The sequence below is a fragment of the Sarcophilus harrisii genome, chromosome 4 (genome assembly GCF_902635505.1).
Source record: "Sarcophilus harrisii chromosome 4, mSarHar1.11, whole genome shotgun sequence".
Classification (NCBI taxonomy): domain Eukaryota; kingdom Metazoa; phylum Chordata; class Mammalia; order Dasyuromorphia; family Dasyuridae; genus Sarcophilus; species Sarcophilus harrisii.
In genome coordinates this window covers 352389271-352416757 of record NC_045429.1, presented here as the reverse complement: position 1 = coordinate 352416757, position 27487 = coordinate 352389271, and the positions used below count along the sequence as shown (strand labels likewise).

At 36.9% G+C, this 27487-nt stretch overlaps 1 protein-coding gene and 1 pseudogene across 11 annotated transcripts in view; one reads left to right on the top strand and one right to left on the bottom strand.

Annotated features, from left to right (window-relative positions):
• Nucleotides 1–27487, top strand: part of BCAS3 (BCAS3 microtubule associated cell migration factor) — a 794545-nt gene that overhangs the window by 558053 nt on the left and 209005 nt on the right. The gene's annotated exons all lie outside the window — the stretch shown is intronic.
• Nucleotides 4203–4817, bottom strand: LOC111720467 (annotated as a pseudogene).

Genomic DNA, 27487 nt, shown 5'->3' with positions numbered 1-27487 from the left:
ATCACTATGCCAAATATAGCACCTGGCATAAAGTAAGTACATAAAAAATGTTCATTGTTGATAGTTCAGTTTGACATAATGTAAGGAGCAGAGCAGTTCTCACCTCCAATATCACCTTTGATACTGAACAAAAAAGTAATTGACTTATTTTAACTTATCTTGATGAGCTCTCTCTGTCTCTCTCTCTCTCTCTGTCTGTCTCTGTCTCTGTCTCTCTCTCTTTCTCTCCTGATTCTGAACTTTTTGTGCCTCTGTTAATATCTCAGTTTTGTCCCTCCAAGCCTTGTTTTGTAAGGAAATCACTTATTCCAAGGCCCAGAAATTATTAGGATGTCTTTACAGATCTCTACATGGAGAAATTTTCCTGAGGTTAGTGAGCATTATCATCATCATTATTTATATATTTATATAGAGAACCTATAATGTGGTAAGGAACTATGCTAAGTCCTTTATAATTATTATCTCATTAGATCCTTACAACAACCTATTGTCCCCATTTTACAGATAAGGAAACTGGGAAACCAGAAATTGTTACTTAACAGGAATTAAGTGTCTGAGGCAGATTTGAACTCTTGACACTCTATCTACAGTGTAGCCCAGTTGCCTAAAAGTCCTTGATTATTCTTCCAAAGTGTGTATTTGGTATGAAACACTGCCCCTGACTGGGCCCTGTCCCAGAAATCTAGTAGTCTCCACTACAAAAAAAAGGATGCAAATGGGAGCATAAGAAATTTCAAAACCAAGTTTGGAAAACCAAGTGATCTTCTTTTTCTGACAAGATAGCTTTTAAATTCCTTTCCTTTCTAGAGGTATGTTTTCTCACATTCATTAGGCAGCAAGAAAGGACAAATATATATTTTTAAATAGTACAAGATATTTTGCAATTGCTTTTGCTCATCAAACTAGAGATGTTACTTGTAAAAACCATAAAATAATATGTTATTATTACAACCCAAATATGCAATTCGTCAAAAGTCACTATATTTTGTCCCAGAGTCTGAGAGCTTGATGTTCTCTGAAATCCACTAGAAGCAAAGACAGCAGGGAGCCAAAGAACAAAATTCATCCTTCCAACTCATACATTTAAGCCATATGTCAGACATACAAGGGTATTGAAAGTGTGTGTGCATGTGTATATGTATCTGTGTATTCTAAACTCCTTTGGGTTTCTTGGGCTTGCCAGCTGAATAAGAAGGACAGTGGAGACAATATGAAAGTTATCCACTGCCACCACAGAAAACAGCCAGCAAGCATGACTTTGAGCTGGGAACATGAGCTGTGAGAGAGATGTTTGAATAACTTGAAATCCGCAGTTAGATTCCAATATATTTATTTTCCAGGGTACATTGTCTCCTTTACAGAGGGGTAAAGGGAACAGTTTTGACTTGGACCATAATAAATGTGGTGCTGGAGAAGGTGAGAGACTTGGAACACGGGTGCATTAGCTCAAGTTGTAGCCAAGGTAGCTGTGTGGTTGGTGATGAGTAAGGAGAGCATGTCACTTTCTCAAATCTGGGATCTTCCATGATCTTTATTTATTTATTGTTATTATTTTTAATAATAGCTTTTTTACTTTCAAAATACATGCAAAAATAGTTTTCAACATTTACCCTTGCAAAACCTGTTGTTTTAAATTTTTTTCCTTCCCTTCCCTCCTTCCCCACTCTGCTGGACAGCAAGTAAGCCAATATAGGTTAAACATGTGTGTTTCTTCTAACCATATTTCCACATTTATCATGCTTCACAAGAAAGATCAGACAAAAAAGGAAAAAAAAAAACGAGAAAGAAAAAAAAGCAACAAATGATAACAAAAAAGATGAAAATACTATGTTGTGATCCACATTCAGTTCCCATAATCTTCTTTCTGGATGCAGATGGCTCTCTCCATCACAATTCTATTGGAATTGGCCTGAATCACCTCATTGTTGAAAAAAGCCAAGTTCATCAGAGTTGATTATCAGATAATATTGTTGTCATGTACAATGTTTTCTTGGTTCTGTTCCCACTTAACATCAATTCATGTGAGTCTCTTTGGGCCTTTCTGAAATCATCCTGCTGATCATTTCTTATACAACAATAATATTGCATACAATGGATTTTTCTGTAGTAAAAGAACTGCATTTGGTAGAAATGTTTTTTTTAATGTATTTAGTTGTTTATTTATTTTATTATAATAACTTTTTATTGACAGAACCCATGCCAGGGTAATTTTTTTTACAACATTATCCTTTGCACTCACTTCTGTTCCAATTTTTCCCTCCCACCCTCTACCCCCTTCCCTACATGGCAAGCAGTCCTATATATGTTGAATATGCCGTAATATATCCTAGATACAATATATGTGTGCAGAACCAGTTTTCTTGTTGCACAGGGAGAATTGGATTCAGAAGGTAAAAATAACCCGGGAAGAAAAACAAAAATGCAAACAGTTTACATTCATTTCCCGGTGTTTTTTTCTTTGGGTGTAGCTGTTTCTGTCCATCATTGATCAATTGAAACTGAATTAGGTCTCTTTGTCAAAGAAATCCACTTCCATCAGAATACATCTTCATACAGTATCGTTGTTGAGGTATATAATAATCTCTTGTTTCTGCTCATTTCACTCAGCATCAGTTCATGCAAGTCTCTCCAAGCCTCTCTGTATTCATTCTGCTGGTCATTTCTTACAAAAGAATAATATTCCATAACATTCGTATACCACAATTTACTCAACCATGCTCCAATTGATGGCCATCCATTCATTTTCCAGTTTCTGGCCACTACAAACAGGGCTGCCACAAACATTTTGGCACATACAGGTCCCTTTCCCTTCTTTAGTATCTCCTTGGGGTATAAGCCCCAGTAGCACTGCTGGGTCAAAGGGTATGCACAGTTTGATAACTTTTGGGGCATAATTCCAGATTGCTCTCCAGAATGGTCGGATTCATTCACAACTCCACCAACAATGTATCATTGTCCCAGTTTTCCTGCATCCCCTCCAACAATCATCATTATTTTTTCCTGTCATCTTAGCCAATCTGACAGGTGTGTAGTGGTATCTTAGAGTTGTCTTAATTTGCATTTCTCTGATTAATAATGATTTGGAACACTCACATGAGTGGTTATAGTTTCAATTTCATCATCTGAAAATTGTCTGTTCATATCCTTTGACCATTTGTCAATTGGAGAATGGCTTGGTTTCTTATAAATTAAAATCAGTTCTCTATATATTTTGGAAATGAGGCCTTTATCAGAACCTTTAACTGTGAAGATGTTTTCCCAGTTTGTTGCTTCCCTTCTAATCTTGTTTGCATTAGTTTTGTTTGTACAGAAGCTTTTTAATTTGATGTAAACAAAATTTTCTATTTTGTGATCAATAATGGTCTCTAGTTCGTCTTTGGTCACAACTTTCTTCCACCTCCACAAGTCTGAGAGATAAACTATCCTATGTTCCTCCAATTTATTTATAATCTCATTCTTTATGTCTAAATCATGGACCCATTTTGATCTTATCTTGGTATACGGTATTAAGTGTGGGTCCATGCCTAATTTCTGCCATACTAATTTCCAGTTATCCCAGCAGTTTTTGTCAAATAATGAATTCTTATCCCAAAAGTTAGGATCTTTGGGTTTGTCAAATACGAGATTGCTATAGTTGACTGTTCTGTCTTGTGAACCTAACCTGTTCCACTGGTCAACTAATCTATTTCTTAGCCAATACCAAATGGTTTTGGTGACTGCTGCTTTATAATACAGTTTTAGATCGGGTTAGTAGAAATGTTGAGTACTGGAATAATGGCTGAAAGATCAATGTTTGTTGGGGGCAGGGGAAACGGGGATCCTGAACAAATCCACATGCAAAAAGTTCCTGGATAATGAAGAATTAGCTGTATGTTTTATTTTTATTCAACTTTCTAATCGTAATCATGAGAATTAAATCTCCCAGCCAGTGCTATCTAATTGTCTTGTCACTCTCAGATCTCTGGTCTCATTATTGAAAGGGGATGGGAATGTGTGCTTGGTTCAAGCATCATTTGACTTCAGTCCTGGAGTTTGCTGTTGAAACATCAGTATTGAAAGTGTAATGTAATTAGGCAATCTTTGACCTCCTCAGGTGAGCCTGAGCTAAACTAATTATATTCTTTCAAAACTCAGCATTTCAAAATGGTAAAGTTGATATACTAATAGCTAGCACTTTGAATAAACCACCAAACAATATACTTTTAACAGCTTGCTGAGAAGATCATGAGTCATAAAGATGACACTAAATTATATTGCAAAAACTGTCATTTCTCTTTTTTTTCAGTTAAATGTTGCTTTGCTATTTTAGTACATATCAATATTTATATAACCAGAGCAGAGGTTGTGGATGATTCATATTTCCATTTGGGTGGGAGCACTGTCTTGGTCTTGTAGTACTGAGCCAACTGATGAATACGGCTCTGGTTCAGAATCAGAGAGAATTTAGAATCCTTCTTCTGTTTCTCTCAAGATGCTTTGGAACAACAACAGCTTTCTTGATCAAGTGATAAAGATCTTCAGGAAGGTTAGGAAACAAATCCATTGAACTTCAGAATTCTCAAAATTTTGTTACCAGTTACAAAATATACTTGTGTCACACCATAAGAATCCCCAAGGATCACATTGATCTGGGAGAGAATCAGGCCCATCTTGGCCAGCTTGTAGATCTGCTCTTTCACGTGTCTGAGGTGAGCTTCTGCCACATGGGCACCTTGCGGCATTGGAGTAGAGAAGACTGGGACCCTTCCTGGAAGCATACATGCGACCCATAATGGTGACGATCAGGCAGCTCTCCCTGTAGAGAGCAGGGCAGAACATTGTTCAGTTTGACAGAAGTGACATGTTCTCCTTGTCATTTCCTTTTTTGCACTTTTGTAAATCCTAATAATCAAAGACAAACAAGATCATTTGATCAAATGAAAATAATTGCTTAAATAGCCGAAACTACTTAAGAAATTTACATACAATGCTCTATTTACAGAAATATCAACCATCTTTTTTGGGGAGAAGATGACATTTATTTTAGTTAAAATAGTACATTAAAATATATTATTTTTGTTAAAATAATATCCAGATAATAACCCTTCAATATATACTATTATATTATTCAATATACTATTACAAAGCATGAGAAAAATATAATCACTTTTTTTTTTTTAAAAGATCTGAACTTCATTGATATTGTTCAGTAAGACTGGAAACCAAAGAAAAATAGAAGGCTATATTTCAGTTCCCAAAATATCAGGGGAATCTGCCAATTATTGTTTAGAGCTAATTCTAGGGAATCATATTTCAGAAAGCTCATTTTAAAGAGGACATATGAAATAAAAGGAGGTTAAATTTAGTTTATTTTACAAAGCCCTAATAGATTGGGATATGGTGATTTTACATAGTGAAAAACATCCCTTCCATGGAAATTAGATGAATATTATTTTCTTTATCACAGCATCTTAATGGGGCTAGTCAGTATACAGGTTGGTCCATAGTTTCACAAGATGATTCAGACAATTTTTTAAATGATCTACATGGAGTAGCAGTCAGTACTAGTGTATTTTCATTTCATCCCCATTTAACTGATTTGACTTACGCTTTTCAGAATTTATCTTTTGGAAACAAATCACCTTCTCCTGTGCCAGGACCCATCTTGAATCTGGAATTGAGTCATGGATCTTCTGCCCAAAATGTTTGCCAGTTTAAGAATCTGCCTGTCACCTTTAATGCTCAAGCAATTTAACTGAAGATCTTTCTTAAGAGTAAATAATATTGAATGGGAGAGAAGATGGGAGATAAACAGTTTCTCATCAGTCCCTTCTCTCTCTCCCTCCACTGCCTTCAGGAAGAGGGGCGTGCAATTCATTCTAAAAGATCTCCTAGGAATCCATTTCACAAATACCTTTATTCAGAATTTCATAGCTACCCATTGCTATAATTATATAGCAATATAATTATAATTATTATAATTATCCCTCAGAAAACCAGAACTCTCAGTAATTTGCCTTCAACTACTTAGGACCAAATGAAGTAAATTATTTTTTCATTTAAGTAATGAATTCACTAAGTACTTATTAAGTAACTGTTATGTGCCAGGTACTGTGTTAGGCACTGGGAATCTAAAGACAAGAATAATATAATCATGTTCAAGCTTTCAAAGATTTACATTCTGCTAGAGTGAATACATTTAAGTAATATAGCTCAACTGAAAACTAGGAGGAACTACAATTAAAAAAAAAAAAGATGGTAAGGGTGTTTTAAAGAAAGAAAAAATTGAAACTTGATTTTGTATTCTCAAATACAAATAAAATCCCATTAAAGCCTGATGCATCAATGACTAGGGGCAGTCAAAATTGGTACCCAGCCAAGGTAGAGATCACTCTTGGCTAAAGAGAAGTATTAGAAACTTTTCAGAATTGATAAGTTAGACTTCAGTGACTGCAGTAAAATAATTTGTTCTCCTCCCATACTTCCAATGAGTTCCCAAGTGACACATTAGTCCTTCAGTCATTCTCCATGGGAATTGAGGGCCAATAAAAATACCATAGTCCCAAACCTCTGAGTTCTATCATCTTAAAAAAATCTTAATAATTGGTCTGATTCCAAGCCTATATAGCTTGTTTAATAAAGGTTGTTGCCTTAGAAGACTTCTGGGAGTCCAAAGGTATCAGACTTGGTTGCTACTCAGTATTAATTATCAAACAGGTTGAATGAAAAAAAAAAAAACAATGGGTACCCAGTGGTCTTGAAGCATTGTGACTCTGGAAAAGGCCTTTAATCACATAGAATAATGTTCATAAGAAATTTATGAAATTTCCTAATTTCATAAGTTTCATAAAGGTGATGATCTAGCTCAGCTCTTCCTTGCTGGAGAATATAGACAGGGTAGACTTCTCCCTCCTACGACAATGAATGTCAAGCTGTTTCAGAGCCAAAGTGTAATTATAGTTCAATTCATTCCAATTTGCCAAGTACATATTATGCTTCCACTATGTACCAGGCCATGTGCTATGAGCTATAGATGCTAAGACAAGAACATCTCTGTCCTCAACAAGTGACTGGAATAAACTATCTGTTGGTGTTTATGAGTTACTAAATCTAAAAGGAAAGAATTTTTTCCCCTTAAACATTAAAAAAGGTTTTTCAAAAGTAATTAATATCTGATTTGGACTTCTAGCCCCTTTAGATGAAGTGCAAAATGGTCATTCTCTGCAAATTTATATTTAAATTTATAAAGAAGAGAGCAATGGTATTGGGGGGGGGGGTGTACTTGGAGTACTGAGCTAGGAGTAAAGAACATCTGAATTCTAGCCATACCTTATTAGCTGTATGACCTTGTGCATGTCACTTCAACTTTCTTAGCCTCAATTCTCTTGTCTGTTATAAATGGGACCAATAATGCCATCTGTCTCACAGAATTGTTATATGGATCAAATAATTAATGTAAAACCACTTTGCAAATCTTAAAGGGTCATATTTAAACATCAGTTTTGTTTTTGTTCTTATGAAACAAGAAAACATAACCTAAGAAAACATTATTTAGAGAGAACAAGGTAGGTCCCCAAAGTATGGAAGTTTTTTATACTAATTATCAGAAATGTTTCCCTAAATCCTATATTGTTCTGCTCCCCCCACCATTACACTCAGAAATCTTCCTTTTTTAAAATTCTTTTTGTCTTCTGGAAAAAAAATCTAAACCAAAAGGAAGCTTTTAGCTGAAAGGTTCAAAGGAGTTTCACTATTTCCTGTCGTGTAAAATCACAAGCATAATCACCATACAGATGTGTTGTTGAGTTGTTGGGAAGGATAATGATTGAAAAACATTTAGCAAATCCATTGGAAGCTTCCAGTTGCATATTTTGCCCCATCTGTGCATGGCAGGGTTTCATCTCTGGAAACTTTTTTTTTCCAGGCTAAGTGTGATTTTGAATTCCCAGCTGCAACTTTAAGCTTTGTCACCAGGACCAAAGGGTCAGTCAGTATCATTCTGCAGAGAGGTCTTTTAGAGACCTCATATCCTGTGCTTTGTATAACTGAATTGACCCTTAAATGGGCAGCAGCCAGTTCTGCCATTGGCACAGAACTAATGAACATCAACTCCATCCAAATTATGTAGAGAGAGAAGGTAGAAAGAATGGATTGCAGGGATCTTCCAAAGTGGGGTATAAAGCAGGATGGGGTGCCTGGCCTGCTGTCTCCCAGCTGCGATTTTGGCAGCATGTCACTCAGGCTGTTGTGCAGGGCTGAGTCTGGCTGCCTGTGATTTACTAACTGTTTTACAAACATTTCCTCACTCTGTGAGGTTTGATATATTCCCCCAGCCTCCACAGCTTACCAGAGTCACTCAGCTCCTGAGTCAAAACTGCCTTTGTTTACAGTTTTTCCGGAAATTTTCACAGAGGGATTGGGGAATGGGGAAATATCTTTCTCCCTCTTCCAATGTTTTATTTTTAAGTCAACACTTCCTTCAAGTTTATTTGTGCTCAACCAGATTCTTGTACAAGGTATCACTCCATATCCAAATGGGAATTGTTGCATTTCTAAAAATAGGCTCAAGGTCATGTGAACTAGTCGAGAGAAAGCTAAAGATACCCAGTTTATTAGACCTTTACATCTAGTTCCTTCTTTTTCCATAATATTCCATGTTTAAATTTGTCTGAAAGGCTTTTCCCACATCCATATTTGTGACCAGGCCTTATGTGAAAAGTTGAAACATCAAGTGGAATCTTTTAAAAACAAAAATACTCATGTTAAAAATAACAGAATTTCTTATTACTTGTCTTTGAAATCTTCCTCAGAAGTAGAAACTCAAAGCTAGAGCTTAGAGTTCCAGTGTTGGATATTTTCAGCCAAAGAATACTCATGAAAAATACATAGTACCTTTTTTTAGATTTCTTTGTATCTGATGCCTACTACTTCTGCTTTGCCATCACATTAATCAAAGATAAAACTAAAGCATGGAAATGTTAATAAACTTTTGAAAAAATTGGAACCAAATTGAAAGCGTCACTGGAAGAAGTAACAAAATCAGGTTTGAAGTCCAGACATTAAAAGTTCAATTCAGAATCATAAAGACTAAGTGTAAAGCACAGAGAAGACACTTAGACATTCTTGTAGATGGCTGGGTTAATTGATTACCTTCTCCCCAGTGTTCCTTAACCATTTTCTTTTCCTTTTCTTCCCTTCTCTTCACTCCACCTTAACTCCCTTGTAAAAGCAGAGTTTCTTGACAAACAATTGCTTTTACCTTGAAACAAATCTCTCAGGAAAAAGAATTGAAAGTCTATTCAGGGAAATCATCCTATCTTTTTTTCCACCTGCCAGAGAAAGGTTGTCTAAGAGTGAAAAGCTGGAGTTCCCATTTTTCCTGCTTTTTGGAGTAAGAACAGACAGAACCCTTCACAAGCTAGATGTAGCCAGACACTAATTTCCTGATAAAAAATGTTATGTTTTGCGACAGAAAGGTTATTTCATTTCACCAAATCCAGCTGGACTTCTTCTTGGGCCTCCCACATTGTCAGCATCCCTGATGTTTACTTGTTGACCAACAGAAGACTACCAGAATGAGGTTGTTTCCATTCCTGCAGACATTTCCTTCTGCCAGAAAGAGAACTGAGCCTGTGAGATGATGGAAGGGAAGAAGCTAGTGGGGGAGGGAGGCTGGGAAAGGGGGGCAGTTAGAGACATAGGGTATTGTAGTGCTACCACATGACATTCAGGAACCACTACAGACTCCTAAGGCTCAAGATATTCTCCTTCCCCATAATGTCATTGACCTTGACATGCTCAGAACAAATTGGTCTTTGTGATTACTACCACATGCTGATAGTGCCTTCTAACCCCCCAGCATTGGTCTGGTCTAAAGAGGGCATAAAGGAAGGGCTGCTCATAAGAGAAGAAGCTGCTTTTATGTTTTCTCTGAAGGCCCTTCCCCAGCACACATTCTCTTACTCCAATGTTTAGTCCTGTTTTGGACTAAATATTATTACTTCAGCCTGAGGTGTTCCAGGCTTTGTAGGAAACAGAAAAGGCCTGGTTCTTCCAGGTCCTCATGTGTTGAGCTAGCTGTGTGTGAAACTCTGAACCAGAGCATAACGAGTTTAGTGGGCAGTTGTGACCCCCAAGATAGCCTTTCTGGCCACTCAATTTAGAAGGCACTGTTTATTACCTTTCTTCTCTTGAGCCACACACAGAGTTAGTCATCAACCCTCGGTAACATCTCATCTATTAACTGAAGGACAATGATTTGTATATGGTACCAGCTAAAGGCTCAACAGGCCCGTGTCACAGCAGGGAAGAGCAATTAGCAAATTCATGAATTATGGTTCTGTTTTCGCTTCTATTACACAAATTAATCATTTGTAAAGACCTTCTGCCTTGATTGTAGATGTCAGAACTCGATAATTTCTTCCTAAGTCTCTGCTGTGAAATGTAGAAAATGTGGAAAATTCAAAATTATTTAGGAAATTCACACATTCTCCTTTTCTCTAATAGCAATTAAGGTGAGCCTAATTCTCTTTTGAAATTGTACTTCAAGCATGCAAATGATTAGCCTTATCCACAGAATCCTCATTTACTAAGAATTTATCTAACTCACTTTAAATCTTTTAGCTTGAGTTAACCAAGTTAGTTCTTGGTTTTGACTGTATTGCACACCTTGTCATATTTAACAAGCCATGGATTAGACCAGAGTCCAAGCAGAAAATATTGAAAAATCTTCCAGAGATCTCTTAGGAGCACTGGATGCGAGATTTCATTGTCAGTAGTTGTTCTTAACCAAAAAAATAGAGCTGGAATGGAATTCAGAAAACTATGGTGATAGTATTGGCAGTGGTGGTGAAGGCTGAACTCTGAGAGGGTAAATAGTATAATAAGTGGCAAAGAAACCAAGTAGTATTTACTACTACATAAGACTTGGCTTTTCCTGTGGATATACAGATTTATATTAATTCTTGGGACTTAACATTTTCGTTGTTGAGTCTGACTTTTCATGACCCCTTTTGGGGTTTTCTTGGCAGAAATATTGGAATGGTTTGCCATTTCCTTCTTCAGTTCATTTTACAGATGGAAACTGAGGCAAACTGAGTTAAATGACTTGTCCAGTGTCACATATATAGTAAGTATCTGTGGCTAGATTTAAACTCAGGAAGATGAGACTTCCAGACTCCAGGATTAGCACTCTATCCACTTCATTACTTTCCTCTACTTTCCCATAACTTTTCCCCCACAACTTTCTAGAAACATTTTATATAGAATGGAAATATTTTAGCTTCAAAATGCATAGGTGCTAAAGAAAAGGAACAAAAACGATAGTAATCTGTTCAAATTGTAGATACCCTATAATCCCTACTCATTGAATCTTTTGAAAGTTTGTAAAGCATAAAGTCTCCCAGTATGCTTGTGATAACAAGAATGCTCCTTGATTTTAGATCTTCTGCCTGCCTGAAATGTAAATACAAAATTCACCATTAAGCAAGTAAACCAGTGATCTCTTTCAGTTCTCAAAGGAAATAGCAGAAATGTTAGAGTGCTAGTATTTAGATTTAGCTTTTTTTTCTTTTTAGAAAATTTATACCAAAACTCACAAACTTTAAACCCCTATGAAATTGGGATTTTAAGGTTCTTTGCAATAGTCTTAGTATTTTCTGACAACTATAAGGTTTGAAAATGAATTTAACTCATCATCTGAAACCTACAGACATAGCAGTGTCTTCTTGCATTCTATTTACTTCCCTGAAATAGTTGGGGACAAGATGAAGGAACTCCTCAAGGTGACAATGATCCTATGCTGACTTTGCTTGTAGGCCTAGAATTTAAATATAATAAAATAAGGAAAAAATGTGGGAGAAGGATAAATGAAGAAAAAGAACAACAAATAATAACAAACTTTTATTATTGGATTTTTTTCAGTCTTTGTTTTTTTCTGAGATTTTAAATTTTATTAGCATGAATGAAAAAGGAAGCTGTGTAAAACAATGTTTATTTTTAAGAGTATTTTATTTTTCCGAAGTTCTCAACATTCATTTTTATAAAACTTGGTGTTCTGAATTTTTCTCCATCCCTTTTTTACCACCCCCCTCCAAATGAGCAAGCAGTCAGATATAGATTAGTTAAATATGAGCAATCCTTTCAAACATATTTCCATATTTGTCATGTTGTTGAGAAAAATCAGACCAAATGGAAAAAAAAAACCACAAAGAAGAAAGCAAAACATTATGCTTTCATCCAATTCGGTCTTCATAGTTCTCTCTCTGGATGCAAGTGGTATTTTTCATTCCAAGTCTATAGGAATTGCCTTAACAAACCACATTGTTGAGAAGAGTCAATTCCATCACAGTTGATTATCACATAATCTTCTTGTTACATTACACAATGTTCTGGTTCTGCTCACTTCACTCAGCATCTCATGTAGGGTTTTCTAGGTTTTTCTGAAATCAGCCTGCTCATTATTTCTTATAGGACAATAATATTCCATTACCTTCATATACCATAACTTATTCAGCCATTCTCCAACTAATGGTCATCGAGCCAGTTTCCAGTTCCTTGCCACTACAAAAAGAACTGCTATAAACGTTTTTGCACATGTGGGTCCTTTCCTCTTTTTTATGATCTCTTTGGGATACAGACCCAGTAGGAGCAAATGATATGCACAGTTTTATAGGCCTTTACGCATAGTTCCAAATTGTTCTCCAGGATAGCTGGATCTTCACAACTCTACCACCAATGTATTAGTGTCTCAGTTTTCCCACATCCCCTCCAACATTTATCATTATCTTTTCCTGTCATCTTAGTCAAGCTGAGAGGTGTAAAATGGTACCTCAGAGTTGGCTTAATTTTCATTTCTCTACTCAATAGTGATTTAAAGCACATGACTAGAAATGGCTTTAATTTCTTCATCTGAAAGTTGTTCATATCCTTTGATCATTTATCAATTGAGGAATGACTTGTATTCTCATAAATTTGAGTCATTTCTCTTTATATTTTAGAAATGAGGCCTTTATCAGAAAAACTAACTGTAAAAAAATTTCCCCAGCTTTCTGCTTTCCTTCTAACCTTGCATGCATTGGCTTTGTACAAAATTTATTGTATCCATTTTTCATTTTATAATGTATTATAAAGCTTAACTTGATGGTATTCAGTCTAACCCAGATTCTTCCACATCTATGTTGTACTGAAATGGGGATTGGTATTATTATCAGAAACATGGAGTTTGCTGAAAAGCAATAATAGAAAGGAAACATGGGGAAATTAGGGATAGTCCCAATTAGGGTAGTAATTATTAAAAGATTCTATAAAATTCTCTTCAAAAGCTTAAACCAGCCTAGGAAGACAACCTTAAGGCAACATTAAAGGTCTAACCTTAATGAGACAGTGATACTTTAGATCTGAGAAAGAGCTTTAGGATTTAATTTAATGAGGCCTATCTTAAGTGGCCATGAAGTTTGTAGAAGAGATTTTGTGTGAATCCCAACTAGAAATGCCACATATACATATGGCTTCTTCTAGGCTTGATATGTGAGTGTATCATCTAGTTTTTCAGAAAACTTTATGAAAAAAAATTAATGTTTGTAATAGAAGATTATCGAAAATGATTTAGAACAAAATTACAATAGTATGCCTACAAGGATAGACAGATTCACATAAATTTTGATTGCTTTTCTAATTCCTCCCAAGCTCCTCCTCTAAAAACTACAAATAATATTTGATTACTGCTTCAATAATTTATTCAGCTTCTCTTCACATTCTGTCTTTTTAAAAGGAATACTATTTGTGTCTTTTGTTTTGATATCACCTTCATTTCAAAATATATTGCTTCTCCCTCTCATAGCCAGAAAGTTAATCCTTATTACAACTCATAAAAAAAAAAAAAAAAAAAAAAAAGGTGGTCGGGTTGGGGGGGTGGGGAATTGAATAGTTTACAAAACCAATCTCCATATCAAAGAATTCTGATAGTATATGAAGTGTTCCATACCCATAATCCTCAGTTTCTGCAAGGAAAGGAAAAAGTATCTTTCCCCATCTCTTTTTCAGGTTCAAACTTGGTCAGCATTGTTATACAGCATTCTCTTTTGTTGTGTCCGCTCACATTGTTGTAACTATTGTATATATGGTTTTCCTGCTTTTGCTTGTCATCATATATGTTTTCCCATGCTTCTGTTTATTCTGCACATCCTCGTTTATTAAAACACAATAATGTTCAATTATATTCATGTACCAAAACTTGTATGGCTATTTCCCAATCCATGCGTATCTAGTTCTTTATTACAAAAAAATGATGCTATAAGTGTTGCTTTGTATCTGAGGCCTTTCTGTTTTTTATCTGTTTGGGACATATGTCATATGTAGTTGGATCTCTGGTTCATAGACGTACAACCTGGATTATTAACATTCTTGCCTCAGAAAACATAGAAGAGAACCAGATCAAATACCTTTCATAGCTTTGGCTTGAAGGAGAGTTTGAAAGACCAAACAAGGGATAGAGGCAATCACAAAAGATAAAATAGGTAATTTCAATTTATATGAAATTGAAAAGTTTTTGCATGAACAGAAATCAACATAACTAGTAAATGAACTGGAACTTTGGCGGGAGAGAAGACTTTCTATAAGATCTCTCTAATAGGATCTGAAGTCCAAGATATATAATGACTTAATTCAAATATATTAAAAATAAATCATTTACCACTAGATAAGTATTCAAAGAATACAGACAGGCAGTTATAGAAAGAAAAACCACAAACTAGTAATGGTATGAAACTTTGTTCCAAGTCACTAATAAAACAAGAAATACAAATCAAAACAACTCCTTCATACATACATTGTTATAGAGTGGTATCCTGGAGCCCACTCTTACTAGTTCCTTAGAGCCAGTTGTTAGATTTTCAGTGTGAGCATTTACACCTCAGAAATCAGCAAAACACCTCTACAAATCAGAGCTTGATTTATTATTTTGTTGATTGTCTAGGCTTGAGAAAGTAATAGGGAAAATGTTAATGATGCAGATGAAACTTTAAAATGTGGCTTGTATACATTTTTTTTTCCCAGAGAGCTGGCTGTTAAACATTTACCAGCCCACCCCCGGCTAAAACCAGGCTGAAAATCAATTTGGAATTATGCTGAGTTTTTTTTTTTTCTTCTCTTTATTTAAAGTTGGGTCCTAAAATATTCTCCTGAGTAATTGAAAAGATTGTACAAGGTCCTGCCAGAGAAAAAGTAGGTCTGTCACATCAGTCCAGGACTTACATTAAACTGAAACCTGGAGCCAGGGGCTGGGATATCAGTTTTGCCTCATTTAAATCCACAGTTCAGTTTTAGCATTATTACCAAATAGATAAGGAGAACAAGCAAGGGAAGAGGATGGTAGTTGATGTTCATATAATACTTTAAGGTCTGCAAAATTCTTTTCAGAGATTGTCTCATTGGTTTCTGACAAAAGTTCTGTGTGAGGGAGGCACTGGACTCTCTGTGATCTTAAAGTTACTGATGAGAAAATTGAGACCTAGAGTGAAGTGTCTTGGCTACAGTCATACTATTAAACCCACAGTAACTTTCAAAAATTATTTTAGAATTATCTGAACATCTCTTATAATTTTCATTTCATACTCTCAACTCAACTTGAATATGACTGACTGAACTTGTCTGGGAGGCTTGCTAAAAGCACACAGGAAATGTGAAGATCAAGGTTGTCTTCTTATATACCCACATAGTTGCCCTCCTCTTTCACAAACCTTTTAGGTATTTGACCATACAAGAAAGGGGAAGTTAAGTGATGCAATGGATAGAGTGCTGGGCTTGCAAAACTCCTCTTCCTAAATTCAAATCTGGCCTCAGACATTTTCTGGGCAAGTCACTTAATCTTGTTCACCTTGATTTCTATAAAATAAGCTGGAGAAAGAAATGGCAAATTGCTACAGTATCTTTGGGGGGAAAAAATGGGGTCATGGAGAATTGGACGTGATTGAACAACATACATACCAGAAACCCAATTTAGAAGAGCTCTTGGCATTTCCCCTAAGACATGTTCTCTCCTAGTGCTGCAGTCCATACCTCTGCAAGCCCCAAGGAGCACTTTTTACTGTTTAGAACATAGTCTCTCTTAAAGCAGACCATCATCATCTTGCCAGCAGACTTGCTCAGTAAGCTTGCAGTGGAAATATAGGATAGAAGTGCTGTCGAGTGGTTTTGTTGCTAAGGGGAAAAAGTGCTAAAAAAAAAAAAAGGGGGGGGGCTGCAAGTCTTGTACAGCTCAGATCCTTTGAGTATTTAATGTACAATTTCTGCAAAGGACACTCAGAATTACACCTCTGGTTCAAAATTGCTTAAACATCACAACATATGGTCTCATGTTCCATTCACTAAGAAAGAACTGGCTGTTAGCAGCCTGCTAAATCCAGGTAAACGTCCACAGCAGGAAAGAGTAAAACTTGAGTGATTCAGCAGAAACCATGATACCCTTTCCCTCGAAGGTTTGGGGTTGGCAATAGGAAGTAGGGAGGTAGCCAGTAACCCAGTGGATAGAACATTCACTGGACCTGGAATAAGGATACTCTGAATTTCAGCTCCTGCCCTATACACATCTCTGTGATGCTGGGCAAGTCACTTAAGCTGTCTGCTCCATTTCTCCCATCTGTAAAATGGGGGTAACAATACTTCATAGCATTGATGGGAAGATAAAATGAGATAATATTTGCAAAACATTTTGCAAATCTTAAAGCATGGAGCAACTAGGTGGCACAGTGGGTAGAGCATCACCCTTGAAGTCAGGAGAAGTTGAGTTCAATCTGACCTCAGACACTTAACACTTCCTAGCTATGTGACCCTGGGCAAGTCACTTAACCCCAATTGCCTCAGCAAAAGAAATAAACAAATTAAAAAAAAAAATCTTAGAGCACCCTATACGTATTGTAACTATATAAGGTATTATTATACCCCTCCCCCCAAAAAAAGGAAAATAGCAATGAATTTTCAAAAATCTACTTTTTTAAAGAAGTAGGAAAGGCTCTATAGTGTGGGAGCCTAGAAATGTGGGAGATACAGGTTCAAGTTCTACCTCAGATTATTTATTGAGTCAGATTGAGTTAATGGTTTGCTTAGTTTTGCCAAATTGTTTTCCCCTCTTTTTTTTTTTTTTTTTTTTAATTCTTCCTCACAAGTCATGGTTTGTGGAATGGACGTGGGTACAATTATATTCAGGAATAATACTGATATAAAACAAAACTATATAAATTTATTTAAAAAAAAAAGACAAATTAAAAAAAAAAAGAATTGCAGGCATCTCCTTGGTGTCTTCTCTGAGTGAGACTCCTGCAAGCCTTTGCTTATTATACTCTCAGTTACAGTAATCATTTTAATCAAATGCAATTATCTGCATAATTAATTTCTTTGACTACTCTACTATGTCCTCCTTTTGTAGAGGCCAAAATGTCAAAGATCAAGTAGATTGAGGGATACAAGAAAATTCTCATTGTGATGGGGAAAGAGGGGGGGCAGGATGGAATATTTGGAATTTCAGTGCATTGCCCTCTATTTATCTGAAATGTCAAGGGCAGTGTAAAATGTATTTTTAAAATGTGTTTCTGTATGGTTTGTGCCCATTCTTGGCGGGGCTCTGGCTCCACAGAGGCCATTGTTCTGGGAGGGTGTTTGAGGGGGTTTCTTTGTCCAAAGTGACAAAAAGAAGACTTGGAGCACTGGGCGCCTTTGTTCCTGTGCGGTGCTGTAAAATTTGGTTTGAAATGAGGACCTCGGGGAAGGCCCTTCAATAGGGAGCTTTCATTTCCTGCCAGCATTTTAATCACTCTGGGGTTTAAAGTGGATGGCCAGCATAATGGGCCTATGTTTAATAGAAAAGCTCGTATCTTGAAGGCCCCGTTAACTGAATTCAGGGATCTGTCATCCGCCCAACATTCGTCTTTTCTATTTCCTGTCCATTTAAAGAAGATCACCCGCCCTTCCAGGCGGCTTCCCCAGATGGCTTTGTGGGACCCACCACCTCCTCTTAAACAGGCTGAGCAGAAATGGGGACATGGCAGACCAAAGTCCAGCCGCAGCCCAGACAGCCAAAGCCTGGAGATTGTATTTATTAGACATGAAAGTTGCCACGTTTGGGATTGGGATTCTATCAGTTGTGGATGGATGGAATCAGGTTTCACAGAAGTACAAAGTGGTGGGAGAGAGAAAACTGGTCTCGTTGCCTGAGATTTCACACCTTGTCATGATTACTGACTCCTACTGACTCACCACATGCTTACTAATATAATTGAGATTCAACTTTTAAGGCAGGTAAGAATGTCATTCCCATTGTACAGAGCAGTAGACTAAGACTTGGTAGAAGGAAGCAACCCAACTTGCTACCACTGAAAAAGAAAGAAATCAATAATTCTCATTACAGAGATGTTGTTAGCTCTTTGGACTTGCCCCAGACACCATTAAAAAACTAAGCTTCTATAGTTCACTGATTTATGCCCAGGTAGCCTAAGGGAGACAGATCTGATAAGGCAGATCCAACACCAACTCAGAAGCCTTTGCAGGATCACCTTAGTCAAACCCTTGGACACCTTCCTCCCTTTTCTTGGTCCTTCCACTGGGTATAACATGACTTAGGACCAAGCACTAATACGTGTGTGTGTGTGTGTGTGTGTGTGTGTGTTTAAAGAGAGTAATAACTTATTTTCAGGATCACCTAGTAAACATGTTCATGAATTGTTTTGTAAAAACCACAAACACTCTTCCAAATGGGGTAATAAACATGTGAATAGACAGAAAAACTAGGGATCCCAGCTGACTGGTGTACCCTTTGTCCCATCTTCTGGCTGGGAGTGCCAAAGGTGATGTGACTGGCCCATTCTTTTCAGAAATTTCCAACTTTGTAGGTAGGTGAAGGTTATCTGAGCAGAGAAATGTGAGCCCTATTCACACTCAAACTCTGGTCAAGGCACTTTTTTCCCCTAGAGGGGAACAAAGAAACTGAGATTATTCCCTCCCTCCAAACTCTCTCAGACTGAGCATGACCCCCCACCCCCAGAGGTGAGGGAGCTACGCCAGAGCATTAGCTGCCCACTGCCTTCCCTGAGCCAACCTTCTATCCCAGGACAGAGGGAGAGAAGAGGAGGTACTGTGGGAGGCAAAGCAGGAAGAGTTGGTGGGGGTGGAAGGGAGGTGAATTCTGAAGCATTTTTCTCTCATTGAAAAGAAATAGAAACTAAAGCCGTCCAAAAAAGTGCTGAAATGCCATTTTCTTGCATTCCCCCCACTTCAAACTCTGTTTTGTCAATACACTTAGTAATACAAGTGACTAGATAGTGACCATGTTCCTCATAAGTTCATAGAACAGCCCCAAACCATATTTTCCAGTTTCCTTTCTCCTTATCTTTTAGGATTAAAAATGGATTGGAGGAAAATTTGGACTTGTCAGCTTTCCTTGCCCATATATCTCAGTGGGGATAGAAACAGGAGCTGAAAAAGCTAGAGGAAGTTTTCTAATTTCTCTTGGGTCTTTGTGCCACCATCTTCCTCTGTATGTCTTGCTACAGTTTGTTCCTCCACCCAGTGGGAGATCTTTTGAGTTGGATTTCTCCTTGGGTGAGCAGCTGTTCCAAGATGATTTAAAATGAGCATTGCTACTTGTGAAAGGTACTGGCGGAACAGAATTCCATCCTGAGTAGCCGAGGTGACTGCAAAAAGAGGCAGGATCCCCTGGGTTTGATCTTGCAGATGTGCATCTGTCTAAGTAGAAAATCAACAACATTAAAGTCAAGACCTTTTTCCTTCACCCAAGCAGCTTTTCCATGTGAAAACTCCATTAGCATCTCAACCAGGGAATCATTATTGTGCCTCTGCCTGTCCACTCGAGGACATGGGACTCTGTGACCCATGTGTCTATTCTGTAGTTTAGCTTTAGGATCAGACTTGAGTATACAGTCCAGGCTGAGCAGATTTTTCAGGGCAGAAACTTAGAAGGAAAGTTGTTCACCAGAACTCAAGCTTGGGAAGAAGTGAACATCGGCAACATCTTTCTGTAGCCCTTTTCATTCACTTCTGAAACTTGCTGTGTGGGTGTATCCACAATGTGGGAAAACTCTTTTCATTGAAAAATCTGAATATTTTGTAAGACTGTGAAGAATTGCAAATAATCTTTTCTGTAAGATTGTGACCAGGAACAAAGGAACTATTCTCAGAAGAGACTAGCTTGCCATTGTTTTATGTCATTTGTAGAACTTGAGAGAAATATTCCAAACTTGACAGCTTTATATTCTCATCTTCTGCTCCTTTATGAACAAAATCCTGCTACCTGAAGAGAAGCTGCTTCCCTTTTTTGAAGACTTGTCTACAGAATGGGTCTTCCCAAAGAAAGCTATCTCCCAAAACCCAAATCTAGCTTAAAATGGAACTAAACTTTTAGCAACTTAAACTCTGGGCCTGAATTTCTCACTGAAAAATGAGAAACATTAGCAAAGAGGGAGGTAAGAAATAAAAATATATTTTTGTCTCAGTGGGATTAGTCAGAGTCCTTTCATTTTCCATGGAAGCAACAATTTGCTTTGCAATTAATATTCCCATTGTTGGAGGCACTAATTTCCAGTCCCCATTTTGCAGTTTTTGTTTGAAAATCAGTGTAAACTTCTTATGATTGGTGCACAGATACACACACACACACACACACACACACACACACACCTGATACAGACAAGAGCAATCTGTTTCAGTTTCTCCCATAGGCTTTCCTGATCAAATTCACATTGATTTCATGTATCAACCAAGACTTGGATCATCCCTCCCCATATCTCTGAAACTGTCCCCTGACTCAGCTATTCTCTATCTCCCATTTCTCTGAATCCAATTGCATTTAATAGTATGTGCTACATTATTTAGTACTTAACTAATTTTCGTTTTCTTGGACAGTTAATATGTTAGTCCTTTCTTACCAATCCCCTATATTTTCCTCAGAGGTAAGGACCATTTTCTTCTTGAAGACATGGGAATTTTAGAGTTTGAAAGGGCCTAAAGTCTGTTTCTTTTTTTAATCTAGCATTTATTAAGTAAATTCTATGTGCTAGGCACATCTAGCTTATTCTATTCATTTTTCCAGTGAAGAAACTGAGGCCCCAATAATTTTGCAGAAGCTCATAAGATTTAGAGCTAAAAAGGACTTAACCAATCACTAGATCCACTCCTTTGATTTTACAGATGAAGAAAAGATGAACCTTAACCTGTAAAAACTAAGTGATTAGAACAAGATTAAAGAAAAGGAGGCAAGAAGCTGAGCCAGGACCTGAATCCAGGTGCCTTACTCCCAAATTGAGGCTCTTACCTGACACTTCCAAGGTGGTATAGTGGAAGAATCAGGACTGAAAGTTTTGCTTCCCAATCTCCCATGTAATACCTATTCTATAACACTAATATCTCTCAACCAGATTTATTAACTACCTACTATGTGCTAGATACCATATTAAGCTCTGAGGATACAAAAAAAAGTCAAAGGCAATCCCTGTCCTCAAGGAGTTTACAATCTAACAAGATGAAGCTCGTTAGAAGAGGAAATGTGAAGGAGGGTTCTTTAAGGAGTTGGTGAAGGCTTGATGAAGTCCCTCTACTAGGTAGAAAATGATGGGATAATTGACTTAGGGTTCCTCTTTAAATATGAACTCTGGCGTAGTTCTCTGAATTCTTCCCTCTACCTTTTTCAATCAGAAACAGGCAAGGGAAAAAGGAAAGGGATTTTTGAGATATGGGTTTCAGAGTTCTTGTGATCTTGCAGAAAAATGAGTTTCTATGACAAGCAGGCTGATTTCAGAAAGACCTGAAAAAACTTACATGAACTGATGCTAAGTGAAGTGAGCAGAACCAAGAGAAAATTGTACATAATAATAGCAAAATTATGTGATGATCAACTATGATGGAATTGGCTCTTTTTAACAATGAACTGATTTAGGCTAGTTCCAGTAGACTTTTAATGGATATAACCATCTGCATCCAGAGAGAGGACTATGGGGACTGAATATGGATCACAACATAGTATTTTCACCTTTTTTAAATTGTTGTTGTTATGGTTTTTTTCTTTCTGATTTTTCTTGTGCAGCATGATAAACATGGAAATATGTTTAGAAGAATCACACATGTTTAACATATATTGCTTGCTTGAGGGGGGAAAAAGGGAGAAAAATTTGTTAAACAAGGTATTGCAAGGATGAATGTTGAAAACTATCTTTGGGTATGTTTTTGAAAAATAAAAAGCTATTATTAGTAGCTTTTTATTTATTTATTTTTAAATTTTATTTAAATTATTTAAAATTATTTTTATTTAAAAATTTATTTTTTATTTATTATTTTAAAAAAGAACGAGGAAAAAACCAAAAGGGAAGAAGAAAGATACATAGATAGATGATACATAGATAGATACACAAATAGATACATACATACATACATACATAGATAAACAGATAGATGAATTTCTAGAGCCAATGATCAAGCCTAGATGAGCAGTCAGGAAGGAAACAGTGAATTTACTACTCTGGGACCCTTCTTATGTAAAAGATCTGGGAGGAGTTCTTCGAGGTCCAAGCAGTGAGAAGGAAGACCACAGGGGGCAGGAGGTATTGAGGCAGTGTGCATTTCATTGGCTTCCAAGTTAGCTAACATATTTGTTTAATAAGCATTTATTAACTACTTGCTGTGTGCCAGACACTGAGCTTACTACTGGTGTTACAAGAACAAAAATGAAACGGGTTCCTGTCCTTAAGGAGCACTGAAGAAAAATTCAAACTAATCACTCATACATACAAACACACATATGGGGAAGGCTTGATGAAGTCCCTCTACTAGGTAGGAAATGATGGGATAATTGACTTAGGCACTTAAGAAGAATTTTTAGAGAAGAAAAGGTATCTGTTATAACATGGAGCAAAAGAGAAAGAGTTTTCCAATCATAGGCAACAAAGACAGCTTGTGTAAAGTCTTAGATCTGGGAATTAGGATGTAAGCAGTTGAGTCAGTATGACTAATGATGAGTACGTGCAAAAGAGTAATATTCTAAAAAGATAGGCTGGAGCCAGATTGTGAAGTCTAGGAAAAAGCCTAGGAAAAATTCGTCTTTTTCTCCTAAAGTCATAAGGAGTTCCCTGAGCAGGAGAGTAACATGGTCAGACCTATACTTTAGTAATACATATCAATTAGGGCAACTACATTATTCAGTAGATAAAGGTCCTGAGCTCAAATCCAGCCTCAAGCACTTAGAAGCTGGGTGACTCTGGGTATGTCACTTAGCTATGTCTCAGTTTTCTCATTTGTAAAATGATCTAGAGATGAAACTGGCAAACTATCCCAATATCTTTGCCAAGAAAACCCAAATGGAGTCAACAAAGAGCTGGACAGGACTGAAAAACAACAACATAATAATGATCTAGGCCAGAGATGATAAGGATTGGAATTAATGAGTGCTGTGGCTGTGTGAGGAAAGATAAGGCAACAGATCCAAAAAGGCATATAAAATTGGTTTATTGCAAGGGTTAGCTAGAGTCCCAGCAAACACTTTCTAGGCATTATCCTCATTTCACAAATGACTAAACTGAGGTTTGATGGGAATGTAATGCCTTATGGGATCTTCAAGCAGATTTTTGGTAGGCACAAGCTATTACAGTCCTTGATTCTTCATTATGTGGTTCAGATTCACTGTGAATTTATTAGATTGGGATAGGATGGAGGAATTTCCATGAGACAATGGGCCTTCTACTTGAGCTGTCAGTCACTCACAGCTTTACAAAATGATGATGGTAGAGGGGCTACAGTCAGCTTGTAGACAAGAGTTATGTAGTGAAAATAAGCAAGATCGGGGCAAAGACAGAGCCATAATGTAAGAATAATAAGTAAAGGAGGAATTTTGAGCTGCAATTTCACCATCTCTCTTTTAGTACATAAGAAGAGACATTGGCCATGGGTGATGGTAGAGGGGGTTAAAGAGCATAGCCTGGTCCCAGAAGACCCTCTGAACTGTTCTTTTCAGAGCCTAATCATGATGATACCCGGAGGGATATTTTGGTGGAATAATGAATTCGAGTGTTGGATATGAGAGAGGAGATCAGAGGGCCTGTGATCGAATCTCATCTTTGCCATTTATTATCTGTGTGATGCAGACAAATTTTTCTTCCCTAAGTCTCTGCTTCTAAGAGAAATGAAGGGTTGGAATAGATGGTTTCGGAGGTTCTTCTTGCTTTAAATTTATGATCCTGAGTTAATCAAGAAACAAGTCAGAAAACTTCCTAGTGTTGAAGAAATCAGCTATTGAGCAGAACAAGATGATGGAGAGAGAGTAGGAGAGAGAGAGAGAGAGATGGGAGTTAGGGGGAGACAGAGAGAGACCGAGAGAGAGGGAGACACAGAGACAGATGGAGACAGAAGAGACTGAAAGAGAAAGAGAGAATGCAATTTTAAGTTGTTTTCTTCTGGAAATGTGCTGCATGTGCTTATGCTAACAGGCACAAAAAGAGACAGCAGCATTTTGGTGGCACCAGCTTACATCAGTAACTCATCAGGATCTCTTCTGATAGCTTGAGTAGATAAGCAGGAGCCATAACTAACCAGGATTCACTTTGTATGTCTCTTGCCTTGGTTCTTCTTAATCTATTCAGAGCCTGATTTAATTTTCCCTTTATTTCAGCTGCAGAGAGCTAACTCTTCTGAACAGCATGGAAGGACTTGTGTGTATGTGTGTGTGTTTGCGTGTATGAGCACAGGCACATGTGTGTGTGTGTGTGTGTGTGTGTGTGTCTGTCTGTCTGTTTAACCCCATGGGAAACTAAACCCACCTTTTTTGAAGCCCACAGAGGTGTGTATTACCATGATGGCAAAGGAGAATTGGGAAATGTTGAGAAAACAGCTTGGCACGCAAACTTGGAATTCTGAAACCTGAGAGCACACATTAGGCATACAGCAGGGGAAGGTTCAGTGGAACGAGACATTTTTTCACATGGAGCAAAGGTAGTCAGAAGGTGGCTTGGGGGTGAGGAGTTGAAAGCAGTGCCACAGCCAGTCCAGAGATAATCCAATCAGGAGAAAGGGGAGTCTGGGGAATTTGGAAAGGTCAGCCAACCCCCTTCCCAAGGTGTTTATGCCCTTTGACAAAACATCGTTTTCCCCGAGTTAGCTGCGATGGAGTACAAATAATATTAACCTTATTTGACAGAAAAATGAAACTGAGGTACCACAAAGTTAAGTAAGTTCCCAAGGGTTTGTTGTTGTCATTTAGGTGTTCAGTCACATCTGCCTCTTCATGACCCTGGGGACCATACTGTCCTAGTGAGAACCTGGAGTAATTTACCACTTCCTTCTCCAGTGGGTTAAGGCAACCCAAGATTAAGTGACTTGCCCAAGATCACATGGCTGTTAAGTGTCTGAGACTGAGTTTGAACTCAGATCTTTCTGACTCAAAGATCAGCGCTCTATCCAGTAACTAAGGATTACACGCCTGCTAAAATGTTAGAGGGCAAATTTGAACAAAGCCTTCCTGACTTTTAAACCAATCCATTAAGCTATAGTAATTCCCAGATATCATTCAACTTGATTACACTCTATTAGAAGTCAATAATAGCACCTCTTTTTGGCTTTTGGAAATGTGATGTTCTTCAAATACTAAATCTTGGCTTTGGAGTTTAGTAGGTTAACTTGGCCTTTTATATTTAATATTTATATATAGGGGTATGCTTATACATATGTATGTGGGTGAGTACACACACATATATACATATATCACTTGCCCAATATTAGATCCATAATGCCAAGGCACATTGTTGAATATTTTATTAGCCATCTGCATACCCTATACTAACTTCCCTGACATGCCACGTTCTCCTCTCTCTAGAGAAGCAACATCAGTTTGCATTAGACAGCCAAGCATAAGTTTTTCCTTCATATTTCCTGTGAACAAACTCCATCCCAGTAGGCAAACATTCTGCCCCAGTGTGTCATGGGGAAGTTCAGAATGTGAGATGAATTCAAGTGTGTTTAAGGTAGCATTACCAAGTGTTTAATTACAGAAAAAAAAAAATCCTCTACTTTAGTGTTGATAGTATTGTTGGATCAAATTTTGCTAACACAGAGGTATCAGAAATCAGAGATAAAACTTACCTTCCAGATCAAATGTTTGAAGCCCAAAAGTAACAATTCATGAAGAGCCTTTAATTATACTAACCCTTTAATCCATTCAATGAATGGCAGTAGCCTGCACACAGTAAGGATTCAGTTAGATATTTATTGATCTTACTTGGTTTAAAGAATCATGTTGAAGGCTGATCATTGAAAGGGTCATTCACTGAAGGGTGACAAATTCAAATCCTTATTTTGCCAATAGATAACATAGGACAATTTTTTTTTACATATTTTTCTCTTATTTATATTTTCTTCTTAATTCCTTTCTTGAAAAACAGATGAAAAAGAATTCTGCATTCATTATATGTTTTTTAGAATGACACGAATCCTTCCTTTTCCAAAAAATTTTTTTGTTGTTATTTTGGTTTTTGGTTACAAAGTATTGCTTTCAGGGTAATATGCCTGCTTCCCTAGTACTTTCCCATCATTTTCAAAATAGATCTGGTTTTACAGAGGTGGGTTTCACAAAGCATAACCTTATTTGGAAGGACAAAGGTTGCATTAATGACACTTCTCAAAATATATTTATAGATGTGTGGAGAAAAAAAGACAGGAAACATTAAAATTTTTTCATATAGTTTATAGATTTCCCCCAAGATGTAACTGAAATATGGAACTTACCCTAAAATTAAATAGAATCTGAACTATCTTCATTTTGATGAAGTTGAAAAGATTATAGTAAGGGACCAACTTTATCAGAGTAATAATTCAATATTTTTGAACTATAGAGTCCCTTTTTTCCTTTTAATAATTTCATTAAGATATAATCTCAGCTATGGGATTTCTGGGTCAAAGGGTATCAGTTTTGTAACTCTTGATTGTATATATTTCCAGATTGCTTTCTGGCAATGATTTTCCTCTTCTGGTCACTAGTAAATTTTGGTTGTTCTTATTTTTATATTGTCACAGTCTGCATATAGATTGTCCTATTTTTTGATCCTTGCTTTGCATCATATCATGGCTAATTTCCTTTTGAAGTGTTTGCTTTATATTTGTTATTTGTTTCCACATACTATTATATTACATTGATGTGTCATAATTTATTCATTTATTCCCCGGGCACTAGACAGTATCCTGTTTTCAGTTTTTCACTATTAGAAATAAGACAGCTAAGAATAGTTCTTATTTTATTTTTTTTCCTATTATATCTTTGGGTTAGCGTCTCAGCAGTAAAATTTCTACATTAAAGAGTATGATAGATTTTGTAACTTATTGTACATTTTGCCAGATTGTTCTCCAGGAAGCTGGATCTCATCAACAATATAATAGAGTACCTTTTCCCCCATATTCCTGCCATCGTGGTGCTTTGTCATGTTGAATTGTTTTTGCCAATCTTTGGTGTGAAAAGGCCCTTTAAAGT